Source organism: Osmia bicornis, chromosome 9, assembly GCF_907164935.1.
Source record: "Osmia bicornis bicornis chromosome 9, iOsmBic2.1, whole genome shotgun sequence".
Lineage (NCBI taxonomy): Eukaryota > Metazoa > Arthropoda > Insecta > Hymenoptera > Megachilidae > Osmia > Osmia bicornis.
Window position 1 is genome coordinate 4830471 of NC_060224.1, and position 20673 is coordinate 4851143.

Below are 20673 nucleotides of genomic sequence, written 5' to 3' on the forward strand. Positions count from 1 at the left end.
ATCTGTGAATTATTCAGGACCTGTTTTCACGATGTTTCCTGTGACCGAAGCACACGTCGCAATTGAGAGAAGATAAGGGCAGGACAATGAGCAGCAATTTGAAGGCACCCTTAACGATAAGTGTCTCGTTACGGGGGAGTTATGACGAATTTTGATGCCGCAAGATATTCCGTAGAGAACGACCGCTATTATCGTATCTAATAACGATAATAATAATCAGCGAAGACGTTTCGACCGTGGATGAAATAACAAGTAAAACTTTACGACACATGAATAATTTTGGGGGAGTACGAAAAATAGACACTTCCCACTTTTAAATAAATAGATATGGGGATCTGATAATAATCAAGTTTTAATAATTGAGATTTTAGAAAGTTTTCTTATGGTGTTTTTGTTGACTTCAAGGAAATCTACAGTGCTCAGCAACTTGGAACCCTATTATTCTTCCCGTGGTACACAATTCACAGTTGTGCAAGATACGGCTGGTAGAAACGAGCAACGATGGTCGCGCAGTAGATCTTCCAAGTTGCTCCGTATAATTGCTGCGTCTACACTCCGAAATATCGCAGTTAGCTTAATTTCGCGGAAACGCGATGTCCTCTTTCTCGGAATTCCCATTTTACGCCGCCTCGTCGCGGTTGAAGTTCCACGGTAGAAGTTCATGAATATTTTGATCTACATAAAAATTCCGTTCGACGTAGAATGGAATGTCATTTAAATACAATTCGAAGAAGACAGACGGATCACATTTGCGATTGATGTTTACCGATGCGTGTTAAAGGACCGCCGTACCTTTTGACGAATTTAGATCCTGACGATGGAATTTCAACAAGTTCGTTACCAATCGAAAGGATACGGTTTAACTCTTACAATAAGAAGGGTTTTCGATCACAGAACGAAAGGGATGTATTTGAAAAATGTGTTATTCAGCGTTTTGTATCCGTAAAAGAGACGCTTTGAACCATATTTTATTCGGCGTTCGCGCGACAGAAGAAGGTACCTTTCAAACGAAGAAACCTTCGCGAGAAAGCTCAAAGGCTATGATCTTGATGATAATACAACTCCTTTTACGTAGCTCAGAATTGCCGACTACACAGATCTGTTCTTCTTTCGCAAGCTGCTTGTAACTCAAAGCGCGAGAATGAATAAAAGATATGTAATACCTTGGAAGAAGTTTGCGCGCTTTCGAAGAATTAGCTAATTGACGAGAACCTTTGGAAGGAGAAAAAGAAGAAGAGCTAAATAATCAAACTTTCTGTTGCATCGTGTGCTGGGAACAATTTGATTTTGATGCTGGTGGACCTTCGTAGTACAAACAATGACAAAATGAAATAAAATTAAAAGAATTTTTCCTATTTTTCTATGGTACTTCTTAAAAAGATGTATACACAATGCAGTAATATTCATACATGTCTTTAGCACCAGAATTTTGATATTTTCGTGTATACATATGCACGTCAACATTGTACACGCTATACGTACACTTTCATTCATGTTCATATTAAAAAATAAATAAATCATGTTGGATGTACGACTGCAGTTGATTTATGGGACCTTTACTCAGCGTACATCACTAGTTTGCATTAACTCGCGCGTATGTAAAAGTTTCCCGTGGAAAGCAAAAATATAGAAAGAATATATCTGATGAAAATAAACGACACAACATACAATCTGAGTCCTTAATTTTAGATAACAATTTTTTGTACCTTAAATGAAGTGAAAAGTGAAAATATGAAGAAATATGTTGAACATCTTGGAATTGCACTAATTAGATATTTGAAATATTAATTGAATCATTGAATATTAATAAGCTAAATCATTCAGATTACCGCGTGTCTGACTAATCGTAGTTACTTCTACTGCGATAGACAAAACATGATTTGCCTTTTCGTGTATAATTTCTACCTTAATACGGTCATTTCTTTTAATTACCACGACGAAGAAAATATTGTTTAGTCGATAAATCGAAGTCGCAATTTACATGTTTACCGATTCGAAGGAAAACCTTGATCCGTAAAGCGTAGTTGGAAACGATTGATCTCGAAGCTCTCCATATGCCATCAAAATTCTGGCAACGCCGAAATTGCTTCGACTTTACGAAGGTTACACGGAAGATATCGGCTTTCACGAGCAACGTGACGGATCTTTTCGTTCGTCTATCCGACGAAGGCGAAAGAAAATCTTGCGAGCCAGCGGCACGCTCGAATATTCGACGTAACACGTTCAGAATGGTGTTGGAGGGTGACGTGGTAAAGCGGTCTGCCAATAACGCGAGAGAGACCTTTGTGTGGGCCAAGGCGTCGAGGCATCGCATAGCTTCTCCGCCACCCCCTCGACACCCCTTGCCGCAGCTAAAACCCAACCTCCTTGCCAGGCTGGCAAGGGATGCTTGCAGCCTCTCACTCGACTGCTTCCTACCATACCGAGAACTCGAAAGGGCATCAAAGAAAAAGCTGAGCGCCTATGTTCCGGCAGCGCCGCCATTTGATTTGCGCGAGCCTTGCAGGGGTTTCGAAACGATAATGTCTACCAACAGCTGCGTGGCAAGCCGTTTCACCGAGGGGTGGATCGGGTTCGTTCGAAGGATCTACTCGACGTCGTTTAACATTTCCCGTTAACCAGAACGTCGGGGGATGAAATTTTACTTACTTAGAATCAACGAGCAACTCGAGTACCTTGAATAATTTTCAATCGTAGGCTAAGTCGTGAAATAAGAAGATTCTATTCGGAACCATTGAAATCATCGTGGAAGGATATTTCGATGGACGTTTAAGGAATCGAAAATCTCGAAAGCGATTTTAGTCGAAGCAATTTCCTTTTGTCTTACCTCTATTGTTTAATTCTAAAGGCTCGATAGAAACGAGCAGGTTGAGGGAAAGAGCATCGACGAAGATAAAGCGAGAATCGTGTTCCCTCCTTTTTTTTTTCAATTTCCAGCCAATTACGAGAGAGAACATCGGGACGAAAAAAAACTGAAAGTTTTCCCTAGTGCGTTAGCGCAAGGAATAATTGAAAGACCTTTCCAGCCTGTCCTTCCACAGCTACCGATTTTACCGGCGGGCTTCCACGGTCTTTGCCGTGGCGCGTCAAAATGGGACGAGGAGAAAGGGCTCTTAAGCCGGCGCTCAGCTTTTTAAAACAATGTAATTGTTAATTTGGAGGCGGAATACAATTGCAGACGCAAAGTTCCCGGTCCCCTGTTCAAAGGGAGACAGAGGGATGAAGAGAGGGTGGAGGGGCAAAGACAAGTCGTAGGGAGTCTCGGGGCGGCGATGGTTTGGAGCTGATGAGGAGGCGGGTGGCTGGTGCAAAGGCGACAAAGACGTTGCTATTATTTCGAGAACGATAGTCAATTTAAGTTAACAGTGCCAGAGCTTGGGAGACGGCCCTCTTACGTACCTAAGTAATCTCATTCCGAATTAATGCGCAGCGCGAGCGACGCTAACGCGAGACAGTCGTCTCCGTTAGATTCATCTGCATGCTTCTTTGTGTACCAAAATTGCAGTTCCGTCTAACAATGACGGTAGAAGCGGTGGCCGTGCTATGCCGTGGCATTTCACCAAAGACACGCAATTCGCATCGGGCTTTATTCATTCTCGGACCAGACAAACGCTCTTTTACGAGAATCCACCCCTTATTTTCCTAGTTTCACGGTTTTCCATAAACAACGAACAACAACATCGAACTTATTAAACTAGAGGAACGAGTTTGGCGAAGATACAGCGATTGCGATGAGAATGGATGGACTGCGAATTCAAGGAAGGTAAATAATTTAATCCTTTCGACGATGCTTTTAATTTCAGAACAGGAAACGTCGTTCCGCGTTATTAATGACACGCGATACTTCGACTCTCGAAACCGTACGTTACGTTAATTTATTGGAAAGCGGAGAAGGGTTGCCGAAGAAGACGAGGACGAGGAATGAGAGAAAGGCAGGAAACGAGGGAACGGAAACGATCGTACACTCGACGGAACGAAGAGACTCGAGCGTCGAAAGGCTACAAACACTTTCGTTGCGTCGCTCCTCCTCGGGGGAAAAGCTGCCGGCTACGAGTCGTTCCTGTGGTTCGTAAAGAGACCATGGGAAACCGAGAGGCCGTGGATACGAGAGAACGAGGAACGTATAAAACGAAGGCCGGCACTGAAATGATGAAACTGAGGATATTTCCAGCTTACTCTGGTATAAAGGGAGGACTTCGCGAGATGGAATGTGCCCGCCTCGATGGCGGCAAGGTTAGATCCCAGTCTCTTTCGTACATGGACAATATCGCCAAAATATGGTCAGTTTTAAGAACCATTGAGTTTCGAGAACTCCTTCGATCGCAGTGATTCTCTTCGACCGTCTAACCTCCCCGTCGATCTATCGGCAATCGTTCGAATCTTTATTTTTCTTATCGCAACTTGCTTGCTCTAATAAAGTCGCGTTGCATTCGGTACGCTTCTATGAATACGTAAAAGCCTGAGGAGTTATTCCCGATAAAAATGTCTTCCTTAAGAGCTATTCCTTTTAGGATCTCGTTCCGCGCCCTTGGAGCCGAGTTCTGCGTAGATTCTTAAATTCGTAGATATTCGGAAATTTCGGAGGAAAGGAATGAAATAGGGTACAAATGTGCCGGGGGATTTACGTAAAAAGGTTTGGAAAATCTTAAAAGTCGTTAATCTAAAAATAGACTGCTATTTATAGCTTGATAGCTTAATTATGATCTTCGACAGTTCCAAAACAACTACATTTATCAAGATTATTAAATATTCTCCAACTTTCCAGATTTTCAAGAATAACTAACTCCAAATAATTATCCAAATATTTCAGAACTCGAATATAATTAAATTAATCAAAAGCTGCAAGAAGAAGTATCGGTTATCCATCACTATAAATCGCTATTTAAAGTTTTTTTTTACTTGAAAATAATCCACACATAATACGCTCGTTTCGAATTCTTTCAGTTTGATCGGAACGACAGTGATTCCATCGCGATGGGACGTTCATCGGGGCGTGTAACTTTTCGTTCGCACGCTAATAGAGCGGCGATCAAACATCGCTTTCCATTAGCGTTATTACCCGGATATTTATCTGTCCAACCTGGCACGTTTTTAAAAAATTGCGAAACACGCGGATACGTATGTTGATCCGACGAATGTCGCCGGTCTAGAGTAAAGTCTGGGACAACGTGTGCGCGAAAACGAATAACAAATAGGAAAAGCATAGCGAAACGGCCGAAGGTGGCTTAAAAAAAACAGTGACAGCTGGGTGTAACGGAAGTTTTTACCGGGCGTGGTTCAAGTGGGCAAAGAGAAGAAAAGAGGAGACGGCGGTCGGTTTCTCTGCACGCTCCGACGGCTTCCGCATTCGTGGCAATAGCGCACAGCACGGATCTCCTTTACGAGTATTGCGGTCTCGCTATGGGTGTCGCGAGAAGAGGCTCATCCTGCCACTCTTGTCGCTCGTTTATGCGACAGTTTGCCTATTTTTTTCTTTTTTTTTTTTCAATCCCAGAATTGTATCCACAGCAGCAATACCACCTTCCTGTCCCATTATTTTCGCTCTTTCTACCTCACAATCTCCGCCTCGCTTCGCTTTATCCACTCGAAAGAGCCGAAGAGACGGTGACCTCAATCGATAACGAAATTTCAGAGAATTTTATGAAAAATTAACGTACACTGATTTTTCTGCAATTTCATTTTGGTAGAACTTGGAAAATATTCAACGGTTCTTTTATTTTATCTTCTAATTTGACTAATTAATCTGAGAAAACGCAGCGGTCTTAGGAAGATCCTGAGACGACCGCGAGGAGAAAATAGGCTTGGAACGAGGGAGAAAGACTCGCGTTCATTCCCCGCAGTCCAATTTTAAGGGAGCCCTAAAACGCCCGTTTATAACCCCCCAGCGGCGTTTCAGGGTGGCACGGCAAGCAGCGCTAGAAATGTGCAAGTCAAACAGCTTGACTCAGCGGTTTATCTGGCGGCGTACACTCGCCGACGTTGTACTCGCGCGCGAGTGCTTCGTACGCGTTTATGACTGCACGTTTCGCCAATGGATCACGCCTATTTCACTTTACCACCGTTTGCTTTATCCCTGTACGACGATTCGTCAATAGAGCCGACCAGAGGCTCGTTTAAACGTGTACACTGAGCTTCAAAAGTATGGAACCATTACATTTCAAACGGATATAATTTTCTATTAATTAAATCATTCCTTTAAAACTACACATCTCCTCCCTTTTATTAATTTGTCAAAAAGTTAATCTTCCTTGATAAAATTATTACGAAACTATATTTTCCACTGTGAATATTCAACAACGCAAGATGGATCTTTTAGGGCCGCTATATCGAGCCACCCTTTCCTTCTCGAATAGAAGAGGGCATTTTAAAGGCAACCACTTTGAAAGCTCCTATACGAAGCAGCTACTTGAGAACGCACTACACACCGCAGCAGCCTAATCTGACTCGGGGCGCAAGATCGTAGATCCACCCACGCCAATCGCGATTGCGGAGAAGAGCGTTGGAACACAGGTGCGAGTATTGCCTCGATGAATCTTTCGTGATAGGATTTTCGTGTAAAACCGAGTAATCTCCGGCTAAGAGTGAAATCTTCCGCTACCGGTTGGATCGTTTTTCTTATCTCGTCTTATTCTTCGAATATCTCGCGGCTAACGGATACTAACGTATTTCTATTTGCATCTAAATATCAAGAAAAACGTGGTATCCATATTTTCGACAAAAGGAGGGAAAATATTCTGATTTCTAAAAAAAATATTTCTAATTGTAATACTATTCTACAATAAATACATTCAAACGATTGCCTGTAACAAAATTCTTGAAGAAAAATTACACTTCCTTCCGAGACGAACGCCAAGGGACTCGCAGAAAGCGAGTAAGAACGTATAAGTTTAGCGGATTTAATAACTCCGAGTTTAATTAACTACTGAAAGTCTAGTGATCGATTTCCCCGGAGTTCTTTCTTCCCAACGTTTCCTCGCCTTTTCGCATTTCCCTTCAGCCACTTCCGCCAGCTAGACGGTTCATAATCCTCGGAGACCAGAAATCTCCGTCGTTCGTTCGGCCGGCTCGGAACAGCCGAATTCCTTCGGCGACCGAAGTCGTCGACGGAGGTAAGAAGCTCCGCCTGGCTGTTCGTTCTGGCCGTCAAAAGTGCTGAAAGCGTTGGATATCGACAGGATCGTACGAAGGGGAGCCCTGGCCGCGTCAATGGCGCGGTATGAAATCGAAGATAAGGGAAACGAGAGAGAAGCGAACGCGGAGGAACGATAACTCTTATGGAAACTTAAACGGCGAAACTTTTTCGTACTTTTCGTGTGGGTCAGTCGTTGCGCGGAATCCCTACGACCGAGAAGAAACGTAGGGAGTGGGCGGAAAAGAAACGGATGAAGCCAGAAGGGTTCCGCGTAGAAAAAAAAAAAGAAAAAAAGAAAAATCGCGAGCGTTGCGCAACGAATCGAAGTTTTCGGTAACTGGATGTTCGTGCCTAGAAGATTTTCTTCGGAGACTTGGGTGGACTCGTTACTTCCGCCGAGCAAGAACGACCCTTAATGAGATCGTTTGTTGAACGCGCGCTCGTAATGCCACTACCCACTGCATCATATTTCACCTTCGGCGAACAACTCCGTCGAGATTCTTGCGAGCTCATTTAGAAGTTGCACGGATGTTTCGAGTTTCAGAAGGGAGAGGAGAAAAAAGGACGAGCAGCCCTTCGTTGCAGGGAGAATGTGTTATTGAAATAACGTTAACGGTTAATGAAGAATCAAAAAATACGAAACGTTTCCTTATATAATACAAATACTATCTACACCTTATCGATACTCTTTTGAATTTTCCAAAAAAATGTATGAATCATTGTTATTAAAATATCGAACTTACCTTTTACGTAGTTGTATTTCATTCCGGCAGCTTCCCCCAGAAGAACTGTTTCGCTTGAAAATATGATCCCATAAATTTCTTTATCGTCTTTATCAACGAACCACTGTTATGAAACTGTTTATCGTAATTTGCGAGTGGAAAGAGTTCGAAAGAAGTTCCGGTAGATTTTAAGCTGTTACGGAGCCAAGTATCCTATGGGAGACATTTTAATTACAGGCGATCCATTCGTTGGCCAGTATATATTCAACGATACACCTGCTCCTAGCACTTGCTGCCTTTGCCAGTGTAGTACGACCTGACGCCATTTGTCTTTCGAGTTTATATATAAAGCCGATCGTCGAACCTTCCCCTTCCTCGCCGTACCGCTGCTTCCGCTTACCGCCTCAAAGGCCAGCTCTGTTCGCCCCAAATCGGAAACTTCGGGCGACAGAGATTGACTGGACTTCAATAAAGCTTCTTCTCGAAGTACCGGAGAAGATGGCTGCTACAGAGAGTGATGAGACTGGGATATGCTGGTACCGTTAAACTGGTCCGTTGCTCTAATCCTTTATGGCGCACTCAATTCAGTCACCTCGACAAAATGTAACAACTTTGATCCTGCTACACAGAGAAGTTTCTTCGCAATGTTCTGGAGAATTAATCGTAGATTCGCTGACGTCGTGTTGGCCTTTTGTATTATTTCAATCAAATGCGTAGCAATTTTTCACGTTTGTTATGACACCCGTACGAAAGGACGCGGAGTTCAAAATTGAATTTGAGGTTAGTTTTTGACATTTCATTAGTGTCGATTGTATTGTGACGTGGCAGAGGTCGCGAAACACTAAAACTCACTCGCGAAACTCCAATGTGCACTCGCAAAACTTTAACGCGTACCTACTCGCAAAGCTACAAAACGCACTCGCAAAAATTTCAAACCCACTTTCAAAACTTCAAAACTTACTCGCGCAGCGTCAACGCGAAGCAAGCGCCACCACGCTACGAGGTCCCAGGATGTACTGAGGCCCGCGAGTAGTCCCCGCTACTGCGTATGCCGCGGCGCATGCGCAAGCCGCGGCGCATGCGCGAGCCGCGCTCTCGAAAGTAATAACGCGCGAATTTTTGAATGCAAACACGCCGCGTTATATCCTTTACCAAATTAGAATATTTGACTAAAACATTCTCGAACAACTATACACAACCGTGATAATGCTATTAAACGCCGCTGAAAAAGTTAAATTTCGTTTAATAAAGGACACCATTTGTACGAATTAATAGATCCCAATGGGAAGCTTCGCGATAGGAGACGCGCCGTGTATCCGCTCTCGTTTCAGCAACGTTACAAGGGATTCAGGACGACTGTCTACGATAATCAAGACTAACAGCTTCGGCTGATCCTTCAAGCTTCTTCGTCAGCATCTCGGTGCACCACCCCCGCTACGCTATATCTCAATTTATATCACAATAATGTCACTTTAGAGAGACGTATATGGTCGCCGCCTTTTTCTTTCCCTCGACACTCTTACTGGCAAAGGAAAGAATTCTCGAAACGATGAATTCGTGGTCGCAGTATGTATTGGAATGTTCAAAGGGAGCTACGTTTTCTACGATACGGCGTATTTTCTCGGACACGACACCCTTGGGAACGATGTTGAATCGTTCGAGTAGTTACAACCACGAAGAATGTTGCTTACAGATGGGCAAAGCAATCGTATTATTAGCTTGGGAGATATAAACGAGATGTACTCGTTGGATTAAAAATGTTGGACGAAGTGTAGAGTTTTATTTGTTGTACTAAGAGGAAGAATTTAAAGAAATAAATATCTAGAACCATTTCTTGCGGAGCTAGAATTAAAACAATTATAAATTTTATAATTTTTAAATTAAATAACAGATCGGGCAGACTTATTCTTTCTTTCTTTTGTAGATTAATACTTTTGAAATAACATTGTCTTCCATCCGAATAGAATTGATTGGAGATTTTATAAGAATATAGAATTTTTTCCATCATGATTACCTGGATATATCAGGTGTTCTGAACGGTGGGACCAGAAACCACAAAGATCTCAACTGAAAGTCTCTTACTTCGTGCGGGGTGTTATGAACGAAAGGCTTTATGCACGAAGTCTTCAAGTACTATTAAATTAAACGGTACTTAGGAAGTTCTTACATAAAACCCTGTAACTGCCCACCTCAATTAATAGACACGCGTTTGAAATCGTCCTGCTAAACTGTCTCTTTTCACCGGAGGTAAAACACGGGGACATCTTTAATATTCTGAATGAAAATTATTCAACCATCACTCGATTCAATTCTTCGTTAATTCCTGCAATCAAAAATGAACACAGAATATGTACCGAAAATTGAAAATAGAATAAAAGTAATTTTCACCAGGCGACAAGTCGAAACGACAAAGAATCGCTCTTTACAATAAAGAATAATTTTCATTCGTTAAATTCGAAAGATGTTTTCATCGAAGCAGACGATGGCCGATGATAGTCAGGCTGGTTGATTAAAAGCTGCGTATTTTCGCGCCTATTCACGAATCAACGTGCCGCTAATGGGATTGGAAATACTGAGTGACGCCGAGCGGGGTGCGAGATCGGTTCAACTCGCTCGCCTACACCCACGCTTCCGCTTCGGCCAGCGTACATTTTCAATTTTGCGCCCCGAGTTTTAATACCTCGGACGGCCTTTTCAAAAGCATTTTTGTTGTCGCTGCAAATGACGAGAACTTATTGCTACGAAAGGTCTTACCCTCCTGAATAAACCGTCGAACGAATTTCAATGGTGTGAAAGCAGTTGCTCGAGATCATCGAACCAATCGGAAAGTTGTTCGAATGAATTACACCGTTCGATAAAATCGGACAAAACGATCTTCCGGATGAAATGTCTTTTCAAGGAATTTTCGTTCTTAATCCAGGGATGGATGTTTTATGAAAGGGTGGTTTCATAAAGTTCCTTCGAAACGAATAAAAGAAAATTAGAAATTTATAAAATAGCAAACTTCCAAAAGGAAGATAACAGTATTCAATGGCTACTTTAGCTTATTGTTGCTTCCCAATATTAAGGAACCTTCTTTCCCCAAAGTTTACGATCGTCTACGCGTAAACACAAGCTCCGGTTGTGTTTAGATTCTTAGCACGCAACACTTGTATATATGTACACAGTCGCGTTTGTATGGGCCTTTACCGGCGAGTATTAAGTTGTTCGGATTAGGCCGCCCTACGAAACTTGCTCCGCGAGATTAACCTATTCCGGAGCTTTATAGAAACTCTGCACAACCTGGATTACGGTGGCCACCGAAATCTCGGCTGCCAGTACACCGCTGCCCACCAACGACACCCAGAATCCCAAACAGATGCCTCCATTTACGATGTTCCTCGGGATTCGTGATTACCTTCCCTCGGCCATAGAGCCGGTCAGAAAAATCGATCGAACGAGACCGATGACTTTGATTCGACGAATTTAATTGCCGCCACGGAACGGGCGAGTGATCGATTAGAATTTCGGTAAAGCGAAAGACGCGGGAAAGAGGTGTTTTCCCTTTCCAACCGCCATCGTCGAATAAAAGATACGGCTTGACACGTGTCGATATCGGCAAGCCGGTCATCCATCAATGCAAAAATTCCGGGATATTTTGATCAAAGGGGAACAAATTATTCCTGCTTTCGATAAATTTACACCTGTCATAACCTGTTCGCCGCGTCGCACCCGATGAAAGCGTTCACTTTACGGGAATCCCGTTGAATTTCTACGGGTTAACGTCGAATAGATTGGCCGGCCGCGTACGTTCCCGAGTTAGGTATACGCTTTTTAACACGTAACACGGAAACGGGAAACCGAGCGTTTGTTACTCGCGGCTGAACGTGTAACGTTCGTGAAACCCTGTAATTTTGGTTCCGCGCACAACCGGCTACAGCTATACATTAATGTACAATGGAAAGAGGTCGGCTGCATAACGCGTATCCCACTCGACGCCCGCTCGATGTACAATCGACGATACTCTATTTGCGAACCTACATCGTACGACAAACAGGTGTGCTAGACATTGGACCGTGGCTCGGTTTGTGTTTGCACGCGATAATATTTCCACAAAGCATTCTTTGATTAACAGCGAACGCTGGCTGAACGTCTATTGATAGGAAACTCTGATATTGTGAAGGAAAATTTAATTAAAAAAAGAATGATATTGATTTCTGTGCGTGGAACCCGATATCTGAAATTCCTTTTCAAACCGTACGGAGAGAAAAATTGTCACATAATTGACCTGTACCTAAAAGCTCCGCTAAGGTATATACGAACTTGTACTCTACAGAACTTTCCGATGGACATGGAGCAATTTTGAAAACTTTCAAAAGGTGACAAGGAAGAAGATGGAAATACGAAGGACAGTAGGAGCATCGGAAGAATATAAAAGTGGAATATCTAGCCATTTGTCTGCCAACTTGTCTCGATACCACCGACCCTCGAATGGTCCAAGAACGTTTGAAGAAGCAAGACACCGATGAGATGAGAGGAGAGATCGTTGGACCCTCCTCGACGACTAACGATCTCATTATTCGGTTTCAAGTATACCGGCTTTATTTAAGTTGAACAAATCAACAAAATTGATGAAAGTCATTCCTCCGTCTCCTTTAATGCGACCTTACAACAGATTCTTTAACTAAGACCGGCTACTCTTTGAATATTCAATGAATACAGGTTTTAACACTTTGTAATTTTTAATGAATTTATTGGCAATGGCAGCTTATTAAATTATTATTCTTTCATTAAGTGTTCTTTGTTTTTCAATTTTTCAGAGATACTTCTACTAACAGTATCAGTAATTAGAGCTGAAAGTCATCCAGGAGCGTTCGACATAAAATTGTCGAAAACGAACGGTCGAGTGGTATTAACGTCTGACAGCAGCCGTCGAAGTGTAAAATCGAAACTCTGATTACGGACGGCAGTAACGGGAATTTCTGTTCATTTATCGAGCCACATACAGCTGCACCGCTGCGATATCGCGTCAGGACAGTGAAATTGTGAATTTCTAAAAATTTCAATATCAATCCTCAACACCCTTCAATGTTATCAAAACATTATCAAACCTTCAAAGATTTACAGATTTCAAATTAATATCGATGAGTAGCGATTAGGATAAAAAATCAGAACGACAATTTTAGGGATCTATATCTATGAATGGTAATTAAAAAACGATTCCTCTTTTTCAGAACTGTGTGTATCGAAGACTGAACGAAGACTACCATCAAAGATTTCACAATCGCAATGAACGATTGAAATTCTTTCACCGCAACCTTTCCAGGTTGTAGTTTCCAGGAAGTAAGAATTTCGCGGAGGAAAGAGCCAGTTTGAAGGAAACCACGAGCACACACGAAGCCCTCACGAAAGGTCGGTTTAGGAACGATAATTGGCACGAAGGCGATCGTTCCGTCCCTTTTCGTCGCACCTCCGACAGAATTTCGTAGACCAGGGAGGAAATTTGATTTGCAAATTCAGTTAAATCCCCTTCGCCTGCACGATTCCTAGTCATCCCTTCTTTGCCGTTGGTAACCGCGCAGGATATACGCACGCCCCGCTTGGCTGTCCTGTAGGACACCCTCTGGGCCTCGTGGGAGAGGAGGCCGAGAAAAGACGCGTCGCATGAATTTTAATTTCACTTCGCCTCGTCGTCGAGCGCGATGCACTTGGGACAACGTAACGAGCAGCTAAAGTTTTTTTTCAGGAAAAATTAAAAGTTTCACCCACGTTGCTCGTTCTTCGCTCGCCCGTCCTTCGTTTCCTTCGCCCGCCCTTCCACCATTCGGTTGACAAGCTACACTGATGGGCCAGAAACGTACTTCCTCGACCAAGACCGCACCTTAATGTCTCGTAAAGTAATTAAGCCAGCAAGTTACCGGGGACCGAGGAACTTCCTAGAGGAAGTTGATTTGTTCTCCATGTGCCGGAACACTCATTCGATCGCAGAAATGACGTCCTCCGAGACCACCATCTGCCTTGATGACTTCTTAACAAGCTAACCGACTACCTCTATCAAGATCTATTTTCAGAAAATCGTTCTGAATAATTGCATTTACTTGCAATTTCATATTCTCTGTTATATTTAATATTAGACTATCCATGGAATTATATATAAGAATTTTGACAAATTGTAATTAGCATCTAATAAAGTGCCATGAAAAGCATCAAAGTTCGCCTAATGTTTATTTTATGTTTGAACAAATGGAGAAAAAGTAGGGACAAAGGAACAGAGGGAAACAAAAGAGAACTGAAAATAACCAAGTAAATGTACAGATGGATAAATAAATGGTTAAACAAATAGAATGAAGCTGGTAAAGAGGAGGGGAACTGGGGTTGAAAGAGAAGAAGAGAACACGCGACGTAAAAGACTTTTGATGTCGAGTCGGCGCAATCTGCTGGCATCCAACAGGAGGCGGAAGTGCGGATGCGCGCACGCGTACGAATGGCGACGGACGGATTTGCAAGCCAGATTGAAATTTTGAAATTTAAATCTTGCCGGGACTTAAGCTTAAAAAGTCCGGGGCTCCGCGAAGGGACAAATGCATGTATTCCAATACGAGTAAGGTCTTGCTAATTGTCGGACAATTTCGGACGGGAACAGAGAAATACCGAGATCAAACGATCTTTTGACACAACAGGCTTGTTTCCTATTCTCTGGAATATCGCCAGACGGTTGGCAAAATGATAAATTGCGAATGTATTCCTACTAAAATCACCCGAATAACGTTTTTCGTTATTGCTGCATTTTTAAGAAAATTGAATTGTAAATTCAGAGTTGATTTGCAGTCGGTTTTATGGAATGGTTAAAAATTCTATTTCAAATATTTCAGCAACTCGGAATAAAAGAAATTACAGTGAATTATCACTTCACATTTATCCTACTGATTTGTCACCTCGTATTTTCATTATTTGGGTCATTTGAAAACCATTAGGAAAATTGAAATTTTTAGTAAGGCAAAAGGGGAAGAATTCGTCCTCAATTAACTTTGGTGGTAATTAGTAGATATGTAAATTGATTAAATCACGATTTCTGTTTAACCATCGCCATCAGCTATTCCCATAAATATCTCTACCTCATGAACTCCAAAATTGGAGACTTTCTTGGTTCGAAAAGGTCATATTTATCCGTGACAAATGAAACCACTTTCTCTCACCGACGATCTTCCTTCGACCTCATTCGTAACGTTAACAAACCGTGCCATTTTCTCTTCATTCGTCGTCTATCCCAAACTCTTACATCTTTCAGTGTGTTCGTTGGCTGGTTGAAGTAACTCGTTACTTCACTTTGTTCTTTGAATTGGATAGTTTTCCATTAGCAATCATAACAACGTCCTTTGGCCCATGCCTCCAGACTGATGGAGACGATGAAGAGGGTGCCAACCAAGCAGTTGGGGTGAGTTTGTTTATTCAAGCTTCCGCGTTACCCTCTTCGTGCTACTGATGGAGGTTAGCCTTGTTTTCCGCCCACGTAGTCCCGTGTTAATTTCCATTTTTATTACAAAGTGAATTGCATCCCCTCCCCATAGTTCAACGCTTTTCCCATGGCTTTACCTATCTTTCGGTTCACTATGACCTCTCGTTATTGATACAACGATAATAATTAAAAATATCGTGTTCTGTTACTTACGTATCAGATGTGTGATTTAATAGAACTGGACAACTTACCTGAAACAGAAAGAAACAATTTTGTTAGTTTATTAATGAAAATAATTTAGCTATTTAGTCACAGAATCTAAACATAGAATTATCTATAACCTGTTGAATAATTTAATATTAATTACTTGAAATGATCAACGAGATTTTGCATTTTTATTATCTAATTTCTTCTCAATTAATTAATTTTTTAAGTGAGAAAGTACGAAACGAAGAAGATATGTTGTAATTGATATTTTGAGACAGATAATAAAATGTTACAATTTAAAAAAAATATATTTCTTAAGGATAAATGATACGAGAAAGCAGGTGCGAAGAAGATGCGCCACGAAACGATTCCAGAACGTATCCCGATCGTTGAAACACTTGTAAGGCTTGACGACCGATAAAAGTTTCAAGATTCCTATCTCCCACGGTCGAGGGACCGAAGACGGTATCTCGTAAAAAAGGAAACTAAGAAATATCAATACGCACTATCGAGTTTCCTACTGCTCAGGAACTGATATGACCATTGGGGACAATCGAGCATGAGGAACGATATTAGCAATAAAGGCGTAAATAAGTTCCAAGTACTTTCCCCAGTGACGTTTATGTTAGCTCCGGTATCGATCTGAATTCGATCATAAAAAATACCTCTATAACTGCACCATTCAAACGGTTGTTTAACAGTGAAAATTCAATTTAAACATGAAAATATCTGATCAAGGGTATGTAAAAATAGCTATTTCTTTAGCTACAAATCATTATTTCCAAATATTGTTTGTTTTTAATTTATCATTCTCAGTAGATCCTTATGAATAATTTCATTTTACAATTTAGAATTTCTAAAAATTCACAATTATAGAATATTTAGTTAATTCTGTCTGAAACATATCTGGAATTTTATTATAAGTAAGTCTAGAGCTGAATTCACTGTCAGAAAATGGAACTATAGACGAGAGATACGTCCCCTTCGATACGGTTAGATGGGTACGATATTAGGTATTGGACATATTGGATACAAGCGTGTATGGTTGCAAGATCCTCTGGTACTCAGCGCCTAGAGAGGCAGAACCATAACGGAGTATAATTCAGTACAGTTCTGGTGTGTATAGTGCATACTCCATTCTCCGACAATGCAACGTGCACGCTCCCTGTATCCTACTGCAACGCCCTGCCGTAATGCATTATACCTGAGTAGGACACCATTTATATGTGTCCTACACGGACAAAGGTACATAACGTACCTGACCTCGGTCTGTTCTCCTAGCCAACTTGAATACACGACAGAATCTCGAATCGTATTAAAGGACGCCATCGCTGTTACTTGCAGAAAAGTGGCTTCATAAATTCTGATTAGCTCAAACGAGATCATTACAGAACGTGTTATCAGCTTCTAAGAGATATATTTCGGGTGTAACTCCAGAAATAGCTGTCATCGTGGCGTGTATTGTACAGAGTTAGGAAACAACCCAACAGATATTAATGCAGATATTAAGAATTTTTAGTAAAATTTTCTTTAGCGGGAAAAATGAATTAAAATTAGGTGTTCATTGAACCTAAGACCTTCTTTAAGACAAATGCACATAAACAAAACATGCTTCACGAAGAAGCTATCCTGTCGCCCAGCGATTTATCAGTGATTAACTGGCAAACAAAGTGTCAGTATTTTGGTAAGGATACTGCTCGTGTAATTTACGCGGCGATGTTGCACTGTCTGTCCAGATGACATCTCAGATTACGTCCGAGGCAAGAAGAAAAGGGATAGCAGGAGTTTCTGGTTGCGACTGCTCTACCATATTCCCGTTGTTCTGTGCCCAGAAAATGGTGGAACGGGTTTCATTTATCTTCCCTGGGATCGCGTTGCATCCCGACAAATGCAACATCCCTGGGAGAACGCACTGAATACACGTTCCAAGGAACACCTGAAGTTCATGGCTTGTTTCAAGGAAATCTGATTTTTGCGATATTGATAGAGAACCGTCGGTGATGATAAAGGTACGTTTCCAAGTGACAGTAAATTGAAACTTTTAAATAATATAATTAGTTAATTTCATTTCGATTTATTATTGCATAAAGATTTTTCAGATCTCCAAACTGAAAATTTATTTCTATCAACTGTAGTGGAGGAAGCTTTTATTTTTGTGAAAATTATAAATTATTCTTACTTTTTCACCGACTAATCTCTTTCGACACAGCTCTTTCCTGTTCTGTACGGCGTTGAAGTCGCGAAACGAAATTCATTCTCATGACAAAATGATTTTTGTTTTTCCGGACGATCACAGTCATGAAATTCCGTATCGTGTCAATAAAACTGGTGATTTACTGTCACGCGAAAATCTACCTGAAAACATAAAGACGAGGAAATCGAGAATGCGACTCGGAAACAGACTCGGACAAGAAAGGAATTGGGTGTTCGGCAATTTCTGTCAGGCTGCATAGCCGCCATGAAAAATGAGCTTCGATCGTTGGCAAAAAACGGCGCAGCTTCGCCGGTGCCACGGTTTACGAGAATTTTAAAACAGCTTTGCGTCGCGTGAACAGCTAACGCGAAGCTTTTTCAACATGCTGTACGTACGGGAATACATATTCATCGGGCTGTTCTCTCCTTTGGGCGTAAATCTTTGCTTTCATCCGCGTCAATCGAGGCTACGAAACGGAAATTGCGAAACGCCGGTGACACGATGCGTGCCAGTCGATAGGTATTTTCACATCGACGAAAAATACGTTACAAATCCAACTTTAACCTGTTCGGGATTCCGGTCACGTAGCCTCGTCGAAAGATATATATCGTATATTGCTTGACGCGTCGGCCCTTCTTCACATACCCCACTTTCCAACCTCATTCCAGCCACTTCGAAACGCCTCTACGGCTAATGTCACACGCGCACAGAAAAGTTATACCGTCGCTCGTGCAAAGTGCAAATAGATTTCAAGAATCGTTCGATTTTAATGTCGATGCTATGCATACGTAACAACCGTTCCGATAAGAATTGCATACGGCGAAAGATTCGAATCTGTTTCGATAAGTGTGTAACTTTCTCGCGACCTTGTTTCTTTATACTGTGGAGGAAATTTTACGTTTATTTGTTGGAAATATTATTTTGCAAAATAACTTATGAACATCTACATTGATACAGTAGTATAATAATTACAATTGCATTTATAAGTACTTCTGTATTTGAAGTTTTCCTAAACTCCAAAAATTGTAAAATATTTAATTTTTATTAAACAAATTATACCTAGGAAAAAACTATACGGTTTTTAATTGGGTAATTGTATAAATGTCAAGAAATTTAAAGGAAAACGTTTCTAAACTCTAAGGTATTCATATGACTACGATAATACTGCGCGTCTGACTAATGACGGGTTATACTACTTAAAAGTTGCATCCTGAACAAAACTACCTTAATTGGAACTTTGATTGATCTCTACCGTACTGTACGACTTCAAAACTATAAAATGAATGATTTATTCTAGAAATAGAGGTATTTGCAGCAATATTTGTACAATCATTTTCAATAGAAATAATAACAAACTTAGTTGAAAATTGAATACTTAAAATCAAAGAATTTCATATGGATCTTAACAGAATCTGTGGAAATATGTTGAACGATCTAAAATGGATAACAATGTTTACGTAAAAGCCGAAAGAGACGGACGCGTTTGAAAACGGAACAGGTGCGCGGCGTTGTTTGGAAATGGCCAAGTCTCAAAGAACAACAAATATCATATGCACATATTTAGCGACTGTATATTGTTTCAAAACAGCTAACTCTTGGTTCCTAGCCCAGATTGCTATTCTACTCTTACTTACAAATTCCACGTCTACTAAATTCTGTTTTCACTGCATCAATTTCTAGAGCTTCGTACGTTCCACGAGGAAATTTTTCGCCACGAAATTTTCACTTTCTTTTTCGGTTCCCGTATTTGCGCATACGTAATGGTGCATTTAAATAGATTAACTTGAGAAATTTTTAAAAGCAGTTTGAAAAATATTTTCGTACCGTGTTACAGATTGCATTTAGAGTACACCCCATTAGTTACTGTTATTATGATTCACTGTTATCGAATATGGTTTTAATTATCACGTTGCACTAATTCATCACTTCACTGTTCTGCTATGGAAAAGAGATAATGATTATACGTGTAAATGAAAATACCACGTCGTTCACTAAATTCATTATCCATTGATTTTGATTGAATTTAATTTTACACAAAAATTAACTACGATTGATGGAAGTTAAATTTTGAATCTTTTTTTGAAAAACAATTTATTCAAATAGGAACATGAATACCATATTAAAAAAGACTACAATATTATTACTGATTATTACTTAATGGTATTCGGAATTAACAGTCTTCAAAATAATATTATGCACCAAATTGCATAATACTTGCAATGGAATATGTCTTATCGCAGATATTCCAGTATTTAATGATCATTGTAACATTTGCATTGCATGCCTATTATTTTGTACTGCTTTGCATCGGACGACTATAGCCGCTCTTAAAACACAGTTGTCGTTTCCTGTTGAGCGATTACAGGCATCCATGGTAGTAAAAAGGCTAATTATGTAACTAAACTATCTACCGTTCCTCGAGCATAATCCCTACATCAATCTGCATGTTAAACATAAAATTAATCAATAAAAAAAGAACTCTGAAGAAATTAAAATTAGCAGATGTTTTTCTCAATTTCCTTCTAAACTTAATTTCACCTAACAATTCAGCATACATTTAAGTCAGACCCTCGTATAAATAAAGGAAGTAAATTTGACTTTCTGTTTTATACTTATTCTGACCTTAAGAAATGATTGCAATAATGGACGTTCAAGAATGATCCCGCAGAATTTCAAGCCATAAACAGTTTCGCGGGAATATCAGCGAATCCTTAAGCTCCCGATTACCGGCTTTGGAGTTTTGTTCTCGGAGGCGGCAACAGGTTACCAGCACGCGCCGTTCGCCGAGTCGTCGAGTCGACCACGGGGACGGTCGCGTGTGCGTGTCTGCGCGCTCATTTCTCGCGTGTTCCTCTCCCTTTCTCCCATTCTCACTGCTTTCTCACCCTCTTTCTCTCTCACGCTCGCACGCCTCTCTCATTCAAACTCTCGCTCTTTCCCAGACCCGATTTCCATCCCTTTATTTCGCGCCTAAACCCCGAAG

The 20673-nt window shown here is 41.0% G+C and overlaps 1 protein-coding gene across 7 annotated transcripts in view; it reads right to left on the minus strand.

The window, feature by feature from the left end:
* LOC114883124 (CUGBP Elav-like family member 4) overlaps window positions 1-20673 on the minus strand; it is a 398832-nt gene that overhangs the window by 204856 nt on the left and 173303 nt on the right. Inside the window, exon 1 of one of the 7 annotated variants that reach the window (XM_046287030.1) lies at window positions 7876-7916. The exons of the other annotated variants lie outside the window; for them this stretch is intronic. The gene's annotated coding sequence lies outside the window, so the exon portion shown is untranslated. Of the gene's footprint in view, window positions 1-7875; window positions 7917-20673 lie in introns of those variants that run through there. 7 annotated transcript variants of the gene reach the window in all.